The sequence below is a fragment of the Pseudopodoces humilis genome, chromosome 2 (genome assembly GCF_049639895.1).
Source record: "Pseudopodoces humilis isolate 2021_Gansu_Grassland_sample_001 chromosome 2, ASM4963989v1, whole genome shotgun sequence".
NCBI lineage: Eukaryota > Metazoa > Chordata > Aves > Passeriformes > Paridae > Pseudopodoces > Pseudopodoces humilis.
The window spans coordinates 3,276,000-3,293,475 of NC_142201.1; positions in this window are offsets into that span (position 1 = coordinate 3,276,000).

Below are 17,476 nucleotides of genomic sequence, written 5' to 3' on the forward strand. Positions count from 1 at the left end.
ATTTTTTTTTTCTTTTACAAAAAAGCAAACTTCTTCCAGAAAAACAAGTTATTTTCAGTGTACTTTTCTTTCTTCCCACTCCAAGAATTCTGAATTATTCAGTGTGTCTCATGTTAATCTTCGGTACGAACCGACGCAGGTGCTCTTGAACGAAGCCCCTGCTTAGCACCCCTTCCAGTGACACTCTGTGCAGCAAAACTGAGGAATCTGAAACCTGAACTCGGGAAGAAGAAGTTGTTTTGCACGTTTAGCATTTGGTACCTCCTTAACTTGAGCCAGATTTTGTGCTGCTGGTGGCATTTTCAGCCAGTCTGCCAGAACAAGTGCGGGGTCTGCCACGTGCTCTTTGTACACAAAGCTGTTTCAAGTTCTGACCATCTACTGCCTTTCCATCTTGTTTGCCTAAGGAGGAGCTTTGAAATTAATTTTATAGTGTTACACAGACAAAAATACAAGCAATTTACATTGTGGCATATTGAGATTGTCCTTGGAAATATCCTTATTTTGAATTAAACACTCGTGTTGAAATACATCTACCTTATTCTGAGACAAGGATTCCTATTGCTGACATCTCTTACCACTGTAGCTGAACACAACCTGAAGACAAACAAAAATTCACTTTATTAAAGGATTGTCCATTGCATGAGAGAGGGAGGCCCAGGGTAACACCAGCCTGACTTGAGGGGGTAAAACCCAGGGAGTTTTGGCTTTCTGTTCATGTGCATTGTTAACAAGGCCTCCTGGTTGTCAGAAAAGTTACAATAATCTGTAAACTGTATGGAAACAGTGGTTTCCCAGTAGAAAGTGTTGATTCATTGGGATATATTTTGCAAAGGGATCAAGCTGAACTCCTTTGTTCATCTCCAGGCTCTTGTTTTCAAGCTTAGCTTCGATATTATTTGGTGTCATAGCAAAGCAGCCAACCTAGAACTGAAGAAAATATTTTCTCCACTTAATCTGACTCCTTCCACATTAACCAAATATATTTCTCTGTTGATGCCTTGGGCCAGAGGACACAAACTTGAGACTGTGCCAGCAACAAAGATATTTCTGTGCTGGGGAGTCCCCACTGAGATTCCCAGGCTGTGATTCCTGGTGCTCGAGGCTCTTTGGAGGACACCAGCAGTGCTCCCAAAATTGGTTTGCAGACTGTGGCTGGGCCAGAGTGCTTCCTGGCATTTGTCAGGAATGTCAGAGAAGAGAAGGTTGGAGATTTCATAGCAGCCTTCCAGTACCTGAGGAGGGGCTACAAGGGATCTGGGAATTGATGCTTCATCAGGAATTGTAGCAAAGGCTTCAAACTGCCAGAGGGCAGGGCTGGATGGGATCTTGGGCAGGAATTGTTCCCTGGCAGGGTGGGCAGGGGCTGGGATGGAATTGCCAGAGCAGCTGGGGCTGCCCCTGGATCCCTGGCAGTGCCCAAGGCCAGGCTGGACATTGGGAGCACCTGGGACAGTGGGAGGTGGCCCTGCCATGGCTGGGGGGGCACTGGGTGGGATTTAAGGTCACTTCCAACCCAAAGCATTTTAGGATTCTAAGTGAGGCTCCAAACCTGGGAACCACATGGGAGCCCTTTCCCTGCTGCCAGCTCCAAGCTGTCTCAGTCAGACATCAGGGCCAGCCCACACAGGTCACCCTCCAGCTGTGCATCCTGCCTGGCAGCTGGAAAAGCTCTCCAAGGTGCCATACTCACCTCAGGGGCCGGCAGGAGATCCCCTGAACATCCCACAGCAGCAGGAGGAGTTGAATCCCCCTGGCTGCTCCTCTCACCGACCAAAACAAACAAAGCTTTTTGCACACACAGGTACCTCAGCCATGGAAACGTGCACATTAACCAGAGTCTGGAGCTCTTTCCCTCCCAGCTTTTCCCTTTTCCAGCTACAAGAATGCATCCCACACAGCTGTGGAATTCTCCTAACAGCGTTGCCACGAGGTTAAAAAATTCTCATCGTGTCCTTGGGATTTATGGTTGGGGGCATTTATTTCCTTCCAGATTTGTTTTCTTTGGGCATGTTGTACAGCCTGTATATCATCTCCAGTACTAGCTGTTACTTATGTTTGCAAATAGAGCTCCACAAATAACAATACATAAAATACAGAGATAATTTTCAGCTCACAGGGAATATAAAATATGCAGGCACTTTCAGAAGGCACAGTAGACTAAAAATATTGAATTTCAGGCACTTTATGGAGACACCAATCTTTTGTACGCATGCATATTGATTTATAATTATGACTTGAGGGACATTTTAGTAATCTAGAAGTATCCAGCTTTTTACAGCTCACAAACTGTGCACAGTTTGATAATATAAAACCCTTCCATGTTTCCTTACAAAATGTTCTAATTTGAATTCTGTGCTTGTATACATGGGGAAGGAATGCATTGAAGATAAACAGTATTTCATGCCGTAGTAAGGTTTCCTAAACTTGTCTCACCAGCTTTGTACTTCACAGAAAATCCAGGCTACCTTTAATACAAAGCCACTTAAAAATAACACTTGGCTTCGTGGGGAGGCTTCTTGTTTCAACAAAAAGCACCTCAGGTTTGTGTGGGCTGAGTGGAATCAACAGATGAACTCTTACTGAAGAGTACTCACAATATTGACTGAACATTTGGTTTCTTACCGATCTGATTGAGCAGAGCCTCTATTTTCAGTATTTATTTGGTAGAATGTACGCTGTATGGTGCTGCTAACCTAAGATGCAGCATTTTTGAGGATTTGGGCCTCCCAGTGACATAGATGGGAATAGCTCTTTGCTTGCAGGCCTCACCATTCCTTTCCTCAGAATGATCCTGCATGAGGCAGGAAAAACACAGCTTCCTACCAAATTCCCCAGCAGGAAGTCATGGGAAACTGGAATATGGTCTCCTTAAAGTGTCAGAGAGAACCCATTTTCTCATCCCTCACTCTCCACCCATGCAGATCTTCCCCATCTAAAGTGTGGAAATGAGGCCCACCCCCAACTCTCCCCCTCTTTGAGTTTCTCTAAATCGCACACCCACATTCCCAACACCGCCATAAAATTAATCCAGTGGCCTCGTGGTACCTGTGTAAGTGAAATTAAGCATCAGATAGATAAAGTGGGCTCGTATTTTCAAGCTATAATAAAACCCAAGCAGCCTCAGCTGCCAAGGGGAGAGCCCAGCTCCCCAAACACCTTTGGCATCTCAGTACTTTTCTTCCCAACAGCCTCCAAAACCCCTCCTAAAGATGAGGCTGAGCATTGAAATTCACAGAGCCACTCGCTCTGGAGGAGCATGCACTCGGCAGATGTGACTTTTATGATTACTCTCCTCCCACTCACCACGATTGACTCTTGTTCCCCAGGCTATAAACTACCTGCCTCTTCCTCCCCCCAGGTGACAAGCAGCTTCATTTAACTTGAACTTTCTCTGTCTCTCATTTTCCGCCCTCTTCCCCATCCTTTCTTCCCCGCAGCTCCCAAATACATTTCCTTTAAACAAAGGCCTAATTGATACATACCTAATTAACATCTGAGCGTTTGTTCTCAGCTTGTATTTAGCTCTGAAAATTGCTGCTTCTATTTCAAACCTGAATAAGGGCTTGCATACCTGAATGTTTGCCTGATATTTCCAGCAATACCAGTAGATCCAATGAAACACACACTGGTGGCTGTGGATTCCCATCATCCCATATTCCAGGACTTCAGGAGGACTCTGTGCACACCTCGGCTGACCTTCCTGAGCTACTGGTGGGAAAAAAAAAGAGAAAGAAATGGAAGCCAAACCAGGTCTGCATTAATATGTCTGCACCAAACCTCCTCAGCCAGCAAGAAAGTTCTTCATGTTGTTGTGAAGGTGGAATTTGTCAGGAATGTTCAACATTGCTGCAGTTTGGAGCTCTGTGTGAGATTTCTGCCCTTCTGCCCTGAGGAATTCTGTTTTCTCTTACCCATTCCTCACCCTGCTCTCTGTTCTTTAGGAGGGGCAGGTTGTTATCCTGGAAATAATGGGAATAATCCTGTGGATTATTTATGTTAGATTGGCACAGATAGTTATTTAAGTGATGCATATTTGCAGGCTCAAAGGAATATTGCAACTCCTTTCCAGCTCAGAGAATCAATGTCTGGGAGCTCCCAGCATCATTTGGCATTAGCTCTGATAGCAGAGCTCGTGTCACACAGATGTTATTTATATTGTTTATTTTCTCCTGTGCTATCATCACTCCCTCAAATGAGGCTGACACCAAGTGCTTTTTTTAAAAAAAAATCACGTTCCAGCAAAATTCTGTTTGGTTTTGTTTTGGGGGAATAATGCCAAAATCAAGGGAAAACAATACTGAGAGGTTTTTTATTATAGAAGTCAACCAGATCCATCTCAGCCCTGCCTCCCACTCATTAGCTTCCCATCAAATGGGACCAGGGACTGCTCCGAGCTTGGATGAGCTCATCTGTGCTGCTGATTCCCTGAGTCCCAGTGCCCTTCCCATCAGATCCTGATGCTGTGGGCTCAGCTCTTACCTGGGCTGTGTTTTCCTGCAGCCTGGCTCTCTCCACTGAGACCAGCACCCATTTCACCTTCTGTGTGAGGATGAGGGAGGCTCGTGGCTCAGATCTGCTGCCCCACAGCTGAAACTCTTCCACAGAGGCTGCCAGGATGGATTTTCCTTTCCCAGCAGAGCAAGGATTCACATGGGGCTACAATCTACCAGATGCTGGGATTATTCCATGCCACAGGGTTTCATTTAGGTGTCACCCTACTGACAGACAGCCCCTTGAAGAACACATCTCCCTTTGGGTTTGCCTCTTGCATGTTGCAGCACCTATGGAGAAGCCTGATCTTCCTGACAGCTGCTGATCCACATGGGAATTGTGCTGGGGAAACAATTCCTGCTTGAAAATTAGCATTATGTTGTGATATTTTCCAGTATGGCCTGGACCCTGTGTGCTGCTGCCAGACCCCTGGTGAGCTGCAGGAAAGTGCTGTTTCCTGGCAAAGGGATGTAGGAATTCCTCAGGTTGTAAGAAATGTTATTTTGGGGACAGATTTAAAAGTTATTTTTACAGACAACACAAACAAAGTGGTCAATGCACCTTCTGTAGCTTCCACTGGTTGCTCATTATGATGAGTAGCCCCCATCCATCCTGGGACAGGATTACTTCCAGATTTAACTGAAATCTTTCCCACCAGGAAGTGAGGCACACTGGAATTGTGTTGGGGAAACAATTCCTGCTTAAAATTTAGCATTATATTATGATGTTTTCCAGTATAAAGCAGTTAGACACGTTCAGACCATGCAAAACGCTGGCACAGGGTACCCAGAGAAGCTGTGGCTGCCCCTGGATCCCTGGAAAAGTCCAAGGCCAGGTTGGATGGGGCTTGGAGCAGCCTGGGATAGTGGAAGGTGTCCCTGCCCATGGCAGGGGGTGGAATGGGGTAATCCTTAAGGTCCTTTCTAACCCAAACCATTTTGTGATCTGAGATTCTGAAACAGAGACTGTTCTGTTAAAATGCCAGCAAATTGAGCCACAATTTTTGTGTGATCTTCATCTTGCAAATTTACAAGTTTGTTCCTTGATCCTCTAAAAGCATCCTCATGAAGATTTAAAGTCAAGCCAAGCCCTCTGAAGCTGCCTGAGCTCAGAAAACACTTTAAATTTGATCACTGCTTCCCCGTCTCCCTTTGCAAAATGAAAACTAAAAGAGAGAAGCAGAGCCTGTGCCGAGCCATCAAAATTCACTGGAGAGGCATCTGAGCTGGCACAGGAACAGTTACCTTCCCCTACTCCTTTTATCCATTGCCAGAGCAGGGGACAAACACAGAGTGACTGATTTGGGAGTGCTGCACACCAGGAGCACTCACACTGCTGGACTGGGTGGAAGGCAGCAAAGAACTTGGGAGAACAGTTGAAACTGTTAAAAGATTAATTTAAAATTTAAATAAAAAAATCAATTAAAATGAAATTAAATTAATTAAAAAGACCGATTAAAAGAAAATCTACCACTTCTCCCTAAAATGACATATGGTGGTTACATCATGGATTCTGTGATGCTGCTTGCTACTAATAATAATTATGGATTGTTTACCCTTCCCTGTGAGGGTGGGCAGGGGCTGGGATGGAATTGCCAGAGCAGCTGGGGCTGCCCCTGGATCCCTGGCAGTGCCCAAGGCCAGGCTGGACATTGGGAGCTCCTGGGACAGTGGGAGGTGTCCCTGCCATGGCAGGGGTGGCACTGGATGGGAAAGATGTGATCTTTAAGGTCCATTCCAAACTGTTCAATGATTCCATGATTACCTTTCCCTGGAGATCCTGAAAAGAATTGTGACATTCTATACTCTGTTGTGCAACCAGATTTGAAGACATTTTAGAACTTTGTATTAAATAACAAGTCAAAATTCTGTTCCCTTTGCTCATGCAAAACCTTTGCTGATCTCAGTGGGGTTGAGTCCATTTTTAAAACTGAATTACCTCTCTTATGCAACAGGACCATCCAGAGTTACAAATAAATGTATTTTTTCCAAGGCTTTCATATTTTACTTCTTTTCATTACGTTTAAAGTTTAGCTGAGTGTATTAAATGTGTTTACAAGAGGCAGGTACTAATGAGGATGGAACATTGAGAGGTGCAAGGTGGCTGTGGTACACACACACATTTCCACTGTTCTGAGCTGATACCTGAGAGCTGAGGTCTTGGGGGACCTCCTGAAATGACTTAGCTGCTGTAAATGCAGTTTTGAGAGCATTCAGTGCAGCTTCTCAGGGCCCTGGGAATTCCACCTTTCCCTGTAATCCTCCTCTGCAGGGAATTCCACCCTGCACATCCAAGGTTTGCTGCCAGTGTTGGAGGTGATGCTGTGTAACCTTCCCCCAGTGCTGTGAGAGCAGCTGAGCTGGGAGAGAGAGCAGTGAGAATCCTCAGCCAGGGCTTCTGCTCAGTCCCTGGCAGGGAGCCTGGATTCCCTGTCCCCTGCCCAGCCCCTCCTGGGCTGCCTGCACCTTGCACCTGCCCGTCCCTCTGGACCTGGGTGCTCACCTGGGCTCCTCTGCTGGGGCCTGTGTGCTGCTGCCAGACCCCTGGTGAGCTGCAGGAAAGTGCTGTTTCCTGGCAAAGGGATGTAGGAATTCCTCAGGTTGTAAGAAATGTTATTTTGGGGACAGATTTAAAAGTTATTTTTACAGACAACACAAACAAAGTGGTCAATGCACCTTCCGTAGTTTCCACTGGTTGCATATTATGATGAGTAGCCCCCATCCATTCTGGGACAGAATTACTTCCAGATTTAAGTGAAATCCTTCCACCAGGCAGTGAGGCACAGCATCACCCTCTACAACTCCCTGACAGGAGGTCAGCAATTTGGGAGGTTGTAGCAATTTGGGGCTGGTCCCTTCTCCCAGACAACAGGAAATGACCTCAGGTTGTGCCAGGGGAGGTTCAGGCTGGACATCAGGAAAAATTTCTTCATGGAAAGGGTGGCAAGAATGGGCTGCCCAGGGAAGGGAAATCACCATCCCTGGAGGTGTTCTGGAAATGACTGGACATGGCACTCAGTGCTGTGGTCAGGCTGAGATGACAGAGTTCAGGCAAAGGCTGGACTCTGATCTTAGATGCTTTCTCCAGCCTCAGTGCTGCTCTGTGGGATTCTCTTTGTGGTCCTTGGTGTCCCTGGCACAGGGGCTCCTTCTGAAACAACCACAGCATCACTCACAGGGCACAGGTGGGAACATCCTTCACCCACAGGGACAGGCTGGGCTTGTTTTATTTTTTTTGGAGAGGGCAAAGCTCCCTTTGCTGCATAACAGGAGACCCTGTGGTTGTACAGGGAAGAGGGAAATGAGCCTTTTGCCTTCATCACTGTGTGTTCACTGAGCCACCTGTGTGTATCCATGCAGAGGCCACTCAGCCCTGTCACCCCATGCTGCTGCCCCTAAGCAGATGCCCAAAGAAATTTCAGTGTTCAGAAACCTTTTCACTGCAACTCCTTTCCTGCTGCAACAAAACCACTGCTGGACTATGCAGCACTACTGCCACTAATGTTTTATTTCCCTCCAGAAAGTTTTCTTTCTCACCCTTCTTTGCAGATGCTTCTTTTCTTCCCCTCTGCCCTCAATTTGTTGTCGACACTCAGAGCTCTAATCATTTAATCAGGAACCCAAATGCCTCAGAGCAGGTGCCTGGACTGGCTGTAAAGCTCTGTGAGCAGCCACATGGCACTGCAGAAGAAATAAGGAAGGAAATCTATATCCTTTTCCTTCACTGGCCAGGCTGCTGACAAATTCTGCCCTGCATTGCAGATGTGATCCAATTATTTCAATGAACCCAATCAGAAATAATTAATGAAGAGTTTCTAATGTATATTGGGAAGACTGTCCACCAAAACAGGGAGCTGTTCTTTCTTTTGCTGTACTGCTACACTCAGCAGCTTACAGCTAATAAGTTACAAAGCCTTGGTTTACTTGATTCCAGCTGCTAATCCCTTTTGGTAGGGCAGAGGTGGTTAAAATTCATGTCAGATGATTATGAAGGCACTGATGGTGCTTTGAAATGGAAACCGTAAGAAGAGCCACAAGCTATGGTTACTCACATTACAACATTTAAATCACTCCTTGGCTTGTGTTTGTTAATTTTGCCACAGAGCAAGATTTGCCAGGCAGAACCTGTGTCCTTTGTGCCCTCTTGTAGCTGCTTAATGATGGAAATTCACCGTGGGCGAGCGGGTGACAGGGCACAGCACCTCTCATGCTCTGTGTTTTCCTCCCAGGGACACACTGCCTTCAGCCACACTCGTGGGTCAGCAACCAAGGCAATGAAAAACATCAGCTAAACACCCTGTAATTGTGTCATTGCAACAGTTTCCACAGAAGTGCCAGGCCAGGGCTGTTTTTCCTGCTGTGGGTGCAGAGAGTTGAGTGTTCAGCCCACACTGCCTGAGTTAATGCCGTGCTGGACACTCCATAGGTAAGAGTTCACTGAACTCAGTTTGCTCCATTTGCTGTTCTCTGCTTCTCAACCACAGCTGTCAAACAAACAGATTTCATAGCACAGGGTTGTTGCTTTTTTTTTTTTTTTTTTTTTTTTTTTTTATATCCCTGACAGGGAGCAAGAATATTTTATGAAGGCCTTAAGATGTAAGTAAAAGGTCAATTGGCATAATCAGCAATTTAAGTAATAAATCTATTATCATGCTTTCAATTTCATTAGCCAATTAATGATTCCAGCCCCTGGGTTAGAAGTGGCATTTCAGTGTGCAGGGCATGGTGATGCCAAATGGAAACACAGAATTGCAAAATGCTTTGGGTTGGAAGGGACCTTAAATCCCATCCAGTGCCACCCCAGCCATGGCAGGGACACCTCCCACTGTCCCAGGTGCTCCCAGGTCCAGCCTGGCCTTGGGCACTGCCAGGGATCCAGGGGCAGCCCCAGCTGCTCTGGGCACCCTGTGCCAGCTCCTGCCCACCCTCACAGGGAAAGATTTTTTCCTAATATCCAATCTAAACCTGCTCTCTGTCACTTTGAAGCCATTTCCCCTTGTCCTGTCACTCCAGGGCCATGTAAATAATCTCCCTCCATCTTTCTTGTAAGCTCCCTTCAGGTCCTGGAACAGTACAATTTTAATTTACTTTATGGCAAAGATAATTTATAACACAAAACTTCAAAAGGACACAGTGGTTCCTTTGTTCTCCAGGCATCACTCACGTCCTCCTTTAAATTAGAAATGTGTGTAATGGAACAGGAGGAATAAACATCTAATATGGAAATGGGCTTTTGCTGGGGTGTTTATGTACTTGCACATTTCTTTGCTTGACATTAATAGAAAGCAGCAAGAAACATATTCTGGCAACAGTTTTGGTCACAGTCCAGAGCACTGCAGCAGTGAGGGAGGAAGGAGAACATGGACAGAGAGGGGAAGACATTTCAGCAGCAACAAGAAGCTGCCTCTCGTGGCTGCTCTGCTGTTGTAAACCAAAGCTTTCATTTGAAACTGTTTTCTTGAAAGACACTACTTTGAAGAAGACTGAGACCAGATACTGGCCTGTTCTGCCCACAGCTCTCCTGAGAGCCAAATCCCCCAGTTTTACACTAATCATGAGCCTTTTCCCACTGAACACCACATATTGCACAGGTTAGTGACAGTACTTGTCACTGCTTTTTCATCCTGGATTTAAATGTGGTCTAAGCAGATAAGAAGCAAACTGTTTATAAATGCAGCACTGAGAGTGTAATTAACCATCCTGCTTAATGAGTATTAGTGAGGATGTGTATACAGTGGGCATTCATCTACTTCTCGGTCTTTGCCCTGATCAGTGCTCATCAAGATGAGCTCTCCAGAACAAACAACAACAGAAAATCCCATTAGGAAGTAAAGCCTCAGATATCATTTAAGATCCTGCGTCATCCACTGGCTAGAACAGGACTGGCAGAGTTTTCCTCCTGCTCCAGGGTAAGACAGGTCCAGCACAGGGCAGGACCATGCCCTCAGGCCCTGGATGTGAAGGTTTTCTGCCTCCCAAAAATTTGGGCGTGATTCAAGGCAGCTCCAAAGTTCTCCAGCCAAGGAATAACTCCTGACCAGATGGCAGGAGGAACCCTGTGAGCGTGTGTTAGGACTGCTGAAATCTCCTGCTAGAGGCTGGAACTACACTGAGTTCATGCAAAAGCCATCTTTACTCATCTGAAATTTGTATAAAAATACAGTCACATACCTAATGCCACCCAACACCATAACAATGTGTTATTGACAAAATTAATGCACACACACAAACAAAAAAAATCCAGGTTTAGGTCAGAGTCCCTTGCACACTGTGTCCAGAATTTTTTATTGTGTGTTTGAACTATGTTTCCTTATTTGCATTCAGCAGAGGAACCTGATGACCTCCAGGAATCCCTTTTTGACCCAAAATATTCTTTGATTCTATGAATTGTTTTAAATTCCATTTAATTGCTCTGAAACATGAAACAAGGCAGATACATGCTCAGCAAAATGGCAATGTACTCTGTAAAATAAGCCAGTAGGTTTTTGGTCTTTCCTGGGTAAGAGCTATGTTATTTAACACCTTTGCCTTCTTCAATATCAGGTGAACTCATCTGTTTACAGTTGCATAACGTCATTAAAGTTTCAGCTTCTGAAACTTTAAATACAAAGAGAAGATAAACTAAATATTTAAGAGAACCTGGGATTAGATTTCTCTGACCTTCACAAACTCCTTCGAGTAATTTATATAAATGAACCTACTTATTATTCATTCAAATAAAATGCATGAAAAAAAAAAAGTAAATCCAGGACTACTACTGTTTTTTATTGCTAAAATCAGAGCTGGTTTGTCCATTAGGCTCATAGCCAATGCTCCATCACACTGCCAAGGACATTGTAAGGCCTGAACTGCTTCTAATTGAGTCAAAATTATTTCATTTCTGGTCATTTGAGGGAGCACTGACTGGACTTTGGTTCTGGCCAGATCCTGGTGTAAATGTTGGACCTCTTTGTGCTTCAGGGACAAACCAGCTACCCAAGAATGCATTTAAACCTCACTGTGCTTTGCAGGTAACAAAGTGCAGCTATTTTTAATTTCTGTGCAGCAGCAAGTGTTAAACAAGCTCCACGTGACCTCACTTGCATTTTAAAGAGGTAATATCAGTAGAAAAAAGCTGTAGGAGCAGCACAGTGCCAGACATGCAGCCTGGGAGGTTGGAGTTGGGGGATCCCACAGCTTGGCCTTGTTCTCACCCTCCTCCAGTGCCATCCATAGAAGATTTTCATCTTTTAGGAGAAAGGTTTCTGTGTCAGCCCTTAGGGGTGTAGCCACAATGCCCAAAAAAATAGGTTTGGGATCTTTTCTTTCCCTCACCTGAGTAGAAAGTTAAAGGAGAGGGAGGGGGAGGGAGTGGGAGATGCCCTGGCAGGGCACAAATCAGGATGGTCAGTCATGTCCTGAAATTACCTCAGGGGAAACTTTCTTTTCATGGTCTGCAGAAAGATCCCTGAGAGCCCAGACCTTCCAAGCTCACCTTCTGATGGTGCTTTGGAAATACCACCATGGAAAAGCGAATAAAATGGCACCATGGTGAGCCAGGACAGAGAACCACTTCTCTTTTGTGAACGTGAATCTATTTTAGAGTTGTTCTGACCTTTGCAAGAACCTTCATTTAATAATACCTCAAATAAAGAGACTGGCTCAGAGAGAGCACTTTCTAGCAAGGATAGAAGGTGGGCAGGGGCCTCAGAAAAGTCATCAACCATTAAACTGAAATGTCACCAAAGCCCATAGGAAATAGCTAAATGAGGTGTTATTATTGGTAACACAGACATTGTAGAAGAAAGACAAAGGAAAGGGAGCTAAACATTTATTTCTGGTAAAAGTGAGGGGTCATTCTTTTCCATCAGTCAGCAGGGAGTTGCTTTTATTTCCACCTCCATTTTATCATTTTTAATGTAAAAAAATTACAAAGAGTATTATTAAAGATTCTGCCAAATTAGTTGCATCTATTCATCATCTTAGGTCCTTAGATGCCGAACAGGATCTTTTTTTTTTTGGTAGCATACTTTATGTCTCATTTCCTTTCCTTGCCTCACACTCCTCTCAGCAAACCAACCATTGCTAAAAGGAGAGATTTAACTCAGTGGGACAGAACAGGCTGTGCTAAAGTGCCTGGTTTTGGGTCTCTGATTATGCCCATTGCTAAATGGGTATTTCTATAAGGCAGCCCAATGTGTCTCAGTCTGTTGTTGCACTTCACAGCTCAGAAATTAAAAAGTGCTGAGCTCACCTTTCCCTTAACTGGCTCAATTTCTGAATGGTGAGTAAATATCTTAACCTTGCTAAGTGGAAGAGATTCCACTTTGTGAATAAACTGAATGTAGAAAATAAACCTAGATAGGGCCTCTCAAAATATCAAGCCCGTTTCATGCTTCCTACCTCCAGCCAACACTGTATGTAACATTAATCCTAACTGGCTCTGTTCAAAAACCAAGCATGCAAGGGAAAAAAAGCCCCAGAAGCTGAGGCTGAGAACTGCAAAACTTCACTTATCAGTCCATAAATCTATTTTAAAGAAGGGATTTAGCAATAGTGACAACTCCTGCTGTTCAATGACATTCTTATATGTGAGTTCTCACATTGATAAGGGTTTTCCCTCTCCAGCAAATTGCTCTGTTGTGTTCCATGCCCTATCCCTGCCCATCCTGCACAGCAGAGGCATTTTTGTATCCTCTGGGGAAGTGAGGAATCCCAACGTGCATTTGCATGAGGGAAGAGCAGAGATGAAGTGAGTTCACACTTGATTTCTCTTTTGGCAGTCACTAACTAGGCATCACTTGACCTTGAGACTTTAGCTTCCTTTTACTGGGATATGTTATGTGTAATTACTGTCAACACAGCAATAAAAATGTTTCTGGAGTAAGTGAAAAGAAGGGGTTTGGATGTCTCAACTTGATTATTTTTTTTCCTGTAAAATATCTGGCAAAATTTGGGACTGCTATGACACAAAGATCAGAGGTTGTTTTGGGGGCTCTGCTCTGTCTAAAAAATGAAAGACAAATAGGAGATAAGCTCTTCTGAATCTCAGCTTTTTGCTGTTACAGAGACCAAGAAAAATAATCCAGCAGCTCCCCCATTCCAGCAGCACTGCTGGGTGGTGCTAGGTGGATGGGGCCTCATTTTTGGCCAAACCAGCTCTCTGCAGCTGGGGTAGGAGAAAAGTATGGGATCCCTGAGCTCCTCCCAGAGGTTGATACTGACAGGGATGTTACCTTAGCCCTTTTGAGGCTGGGAGCCTTCAAAATCCATTATCTGAACAAGGATTTAGGGAAGAGACTCCCTGAGAATTTGCCCTTCACCTCCCCAAACTCACTGAAGTAAAGTAGGGGAATGAATATACTTTAAACTTCCTTATCTCTCCACATCACAAGTTATAATTGTGGATCTTCTAAATCACATTAATTCCCTTGCCTGTACAGAGATTGAAAATTGTTAACTGGTAATTATGATGTCTTTTTACCTTCTAATTAAGAAGGGAACTGCCACAGGTAAGCGCCAGGTAACATCTGAATGCTCCACATCTTCACATCCCCTGGCTTCTGCAGAGTTGAGCCAGTCAAGGACTCAAACCCCAGAACATTCTTCAGGCTTTCAAAAGTTTAGGGAGTTTGGCTTAAATTGAGAGTGGCTTTCTTTACGCCCAAGTTAAGGACACAGCTCCAAACTAAATCCATCAAAACTCCTTGGCCAGGCAGAAGAATTGACACATATATTTGGGTGATTGGTTTTGGGCTGTATTTTTTTCAGATGGAAGGTGACTCACACTGTACAGTAAGTCATGTCTTGTAACTCTCCTGAGAAAAGACTCAATTTTTCAAATTATATTTGATATCTTCGTGACAACGACAGCGATAAGATTTTGTTGGAGCCATTGACTCGTTCCTCTTGCATGGGAACAAAGGTTAGGTTGTAACAAAGGCCCTCAGGCCTAGATCTTTAAAGGTATTTTGTTGATTAACTACCCACAGCCATTAGCTCCTTAATTAAAAGGTAAGAAGGCATACTAATGGGAGTTCAGCTGTGGAAACTGTCTCTTTAGATTTTTTACTTGGGCAAATTAGCTGATATGTCTGAGATGACCAGTCATCCATCATCCAGCATCTGAGGCTATGCTTGTTAAATCTATTGCTACCAAAGCCTATAATCACAGCATATTCTCTGTGATTAAGGTTGTGTTCAGATCCTCTCCTGTTTTCTAGGATTCAAAGGCACACATCTTTCTGAAACAAAAGCTTTCCATTTGAAATCAACATCTTTGATTTCGGCTTCAACATGGACTTTTTTCTTTTGTAGAAAGTTTGTGTGAAATCGTTCCTTCTCTTTAAAAATTCATAGAGTGTAAAACCAGCAAGAGGCAGAGGTTTCAGTTCACTGTACCCATTTCAAGTGCTGGGAAACTTCAGTTTTTGCAGTCAGAGTCAAAATTCAAATATATTCTACCAAACAGAGCACTTCTGCTCTGATGGAATGTGGAATGCTGTTCAAGGCAGAGCCATGTTTTCTTTTTGATCTTTTTGGATTTGATTTGAATCAAATTTTGGCTAAAAAATACAGCAGCCTGAGGAGATACCTTCCCCAGCCCTCTGTGGTACCTCCTGAAAGGAGTTTGGAGCCTGGTGACAGTCAGGTGACAAGTGACAGGATAAGAGGAAATGGCCTCAGGCTGGGCCAGGGGAGGCTCAGGGTGGACAGCAGCAGGAATTTCCCCATGGAAAGGGAGCTCAGGCCTTGGCAGGGGCTGCCCAGGGAGCTTTGCAGTGCCCATCCCTGGAGGTGCCCAAGGAAGGGCTGGACGTGGCACTCAGGGCTCTGGGCTGGGGACAAGGTGGGCATCGGGCACAGCTGGGACTCCATGGGCTGGGAGGGCTTTTCCAGCTAAAGGATCCTGGGATTCTCTCTCTTCCAGAGCAATTCTGTGCTTCTGATCAAACCACTTCACTCTGCAGACACCTTCAGTGGTGGGATTGAAAGCAAAGCAAGACTGTGCAGTTGTGTGTTGCTGTCAGTGACAAAGACTGAGCACACAATTAGCTCTCCCCTTATATAAATACAGCACCAGAGGGGCATCTGTCCTGTGAGGAAAAGCTGAGAAAGCTGGGGCTGTTCAGCCTGAAGAAAAGACTGTAGAGCCTCTTTCCAGGGCCTAAAGGGGCTCTGAGAGAGCTGGAGATGGATTTTTCACATGTAGTGACAGGAGAAGGGGAAATGAAGTCAAACTGGCAGAGGGCAGGGATGGATGGGATATTGGGAAGAAATTCTTTCCTGCGAGGGTGGTGAGGTCTGGGCACAAGTTGCCCAAGAGGTTGTGGACTCCCCACCTCTGGAATTGAAAGCTCTATGGGGCTCTGAGCAAGCTGATCTAGTGGAAGATTCTCTGTCTGTGGCAGGGATTTGGAACAAGATGATCTTCTTAGCAAAATCACTCCATGATTTTAGTACACGCTTCTCCAATTATGGATTGCTCAGTCTGGCACAGAAGAGTCATCTTCAGTCCCCTTAAGCAGGTGAAGCATCTTGGAAGCCTGAGAGCCTTTCTGTTCCAACACCCAGCTCAGATTCTCTTCTCTCTGCTGTATCTTTCAGGTAAGTGGGAGTAAAAGGCAGTAAAATTGCAGTCATATGCCAGCAGACAAGATTGAACATACACTGAGTGCAGACTTGATGAATAAGAAGGTGGTATTTTAATAGTCAATTTTCAGAATATAATGGCTCTTGAAAATAGATTGCATAGAATATTTTCTCTACTTAGAAGTGCTACTACTTAGCTGTGCATTTAAGTAAAAGCAGAACTTTGGGACACCTTTCAGTTGAGGGATTGCCATGGGTTAGAAAGGCTGACAGGAAAAGGGGTACCTCAAAACTAAAATGTGGAGCCATCAGACAGCATAAATGACAGGGTATAAATAAAACAACTACCAGAGTTACCTTTATTGTAAGAACATTTTGGAAAGATCAAGTTGCTGCTGCATTTCCAGAACTCGGGATTTGTCCATTTAAGATGGTTAGACCCAAGATTTGGAGGCGTCTGTGTGTCTGTGTTTGTGAATTGAAGAACAATTAAGTTCAGCAGAGAGAGAAGTACGAGAGGCCCAGAGCATTTCAGCCCAAAGTTCATATCTGGGTTGCTTTGCCTGGCTATGGAGATTTTCTGCAGGGTATGACATGCAAAGCTGGGAGGCAGGGAACAAGATTTAGGAGAGAGAAAACAGCTGCATCTCTGCAGGTCCAAGGCTTTTTCTGGGAGAGGGGAGTTCTGTGCTCACTCTGGAACCTGTCTGAGGGCAGATAATGCATCTCATACTGTGACTGCATGTCACAAAATGTGCAAGCTGTCCTCAGAGTAGAGTCACTGCATGGACAGCACTGTCACCACCATCAGCATTGTTCCCCTAAAAGAGACACCAGGCTTGGTATTTTGTTTCCTGAGTGCCACCTCCAAGACACAGCTCAGTGTGCCCTCCAGAGTGCCTGTCCTGGAAGCTGCGAACTCCTCCAAACAGGTAAGAAAATAAGAGCTTTGTATGTTCTCCTGCAGCATTTAGTGCAAAGAGCCTTCTCTGCTAACCTGCTTCTTGGGGCACACAGCCTGACTTATCACCAGGAGATTTTCTGCTTGCATTTGACACATTTATTCTGATGGTGAAGAGTGAGACTGAAGTTATTCCTCAGAGTCAAAGGGACCTGAACAGATTCCCTCTCAGCGGTCTGTGTCTCTTCCCATGTGATTGGGAGCCCTTTGATCAGCAATACTCTGTTAATAATTTATGTTAGCATTGTGCTTTGTATCCATAAGCTGACAGACCAGTGGCACTCCTGTCAGAACAGGAATACTAATGCAATACACCCACAATTGCTCTTCACTGGAAAATGGTCTCACATGAAACACAGCTTCTTCAGGGGCTAAACTTCATCATCTTTATTTAGGCTCCTCACAGGGCAGCTCCTGAAGCTGTTCACGCAATGAACTCTTACCATGTTTG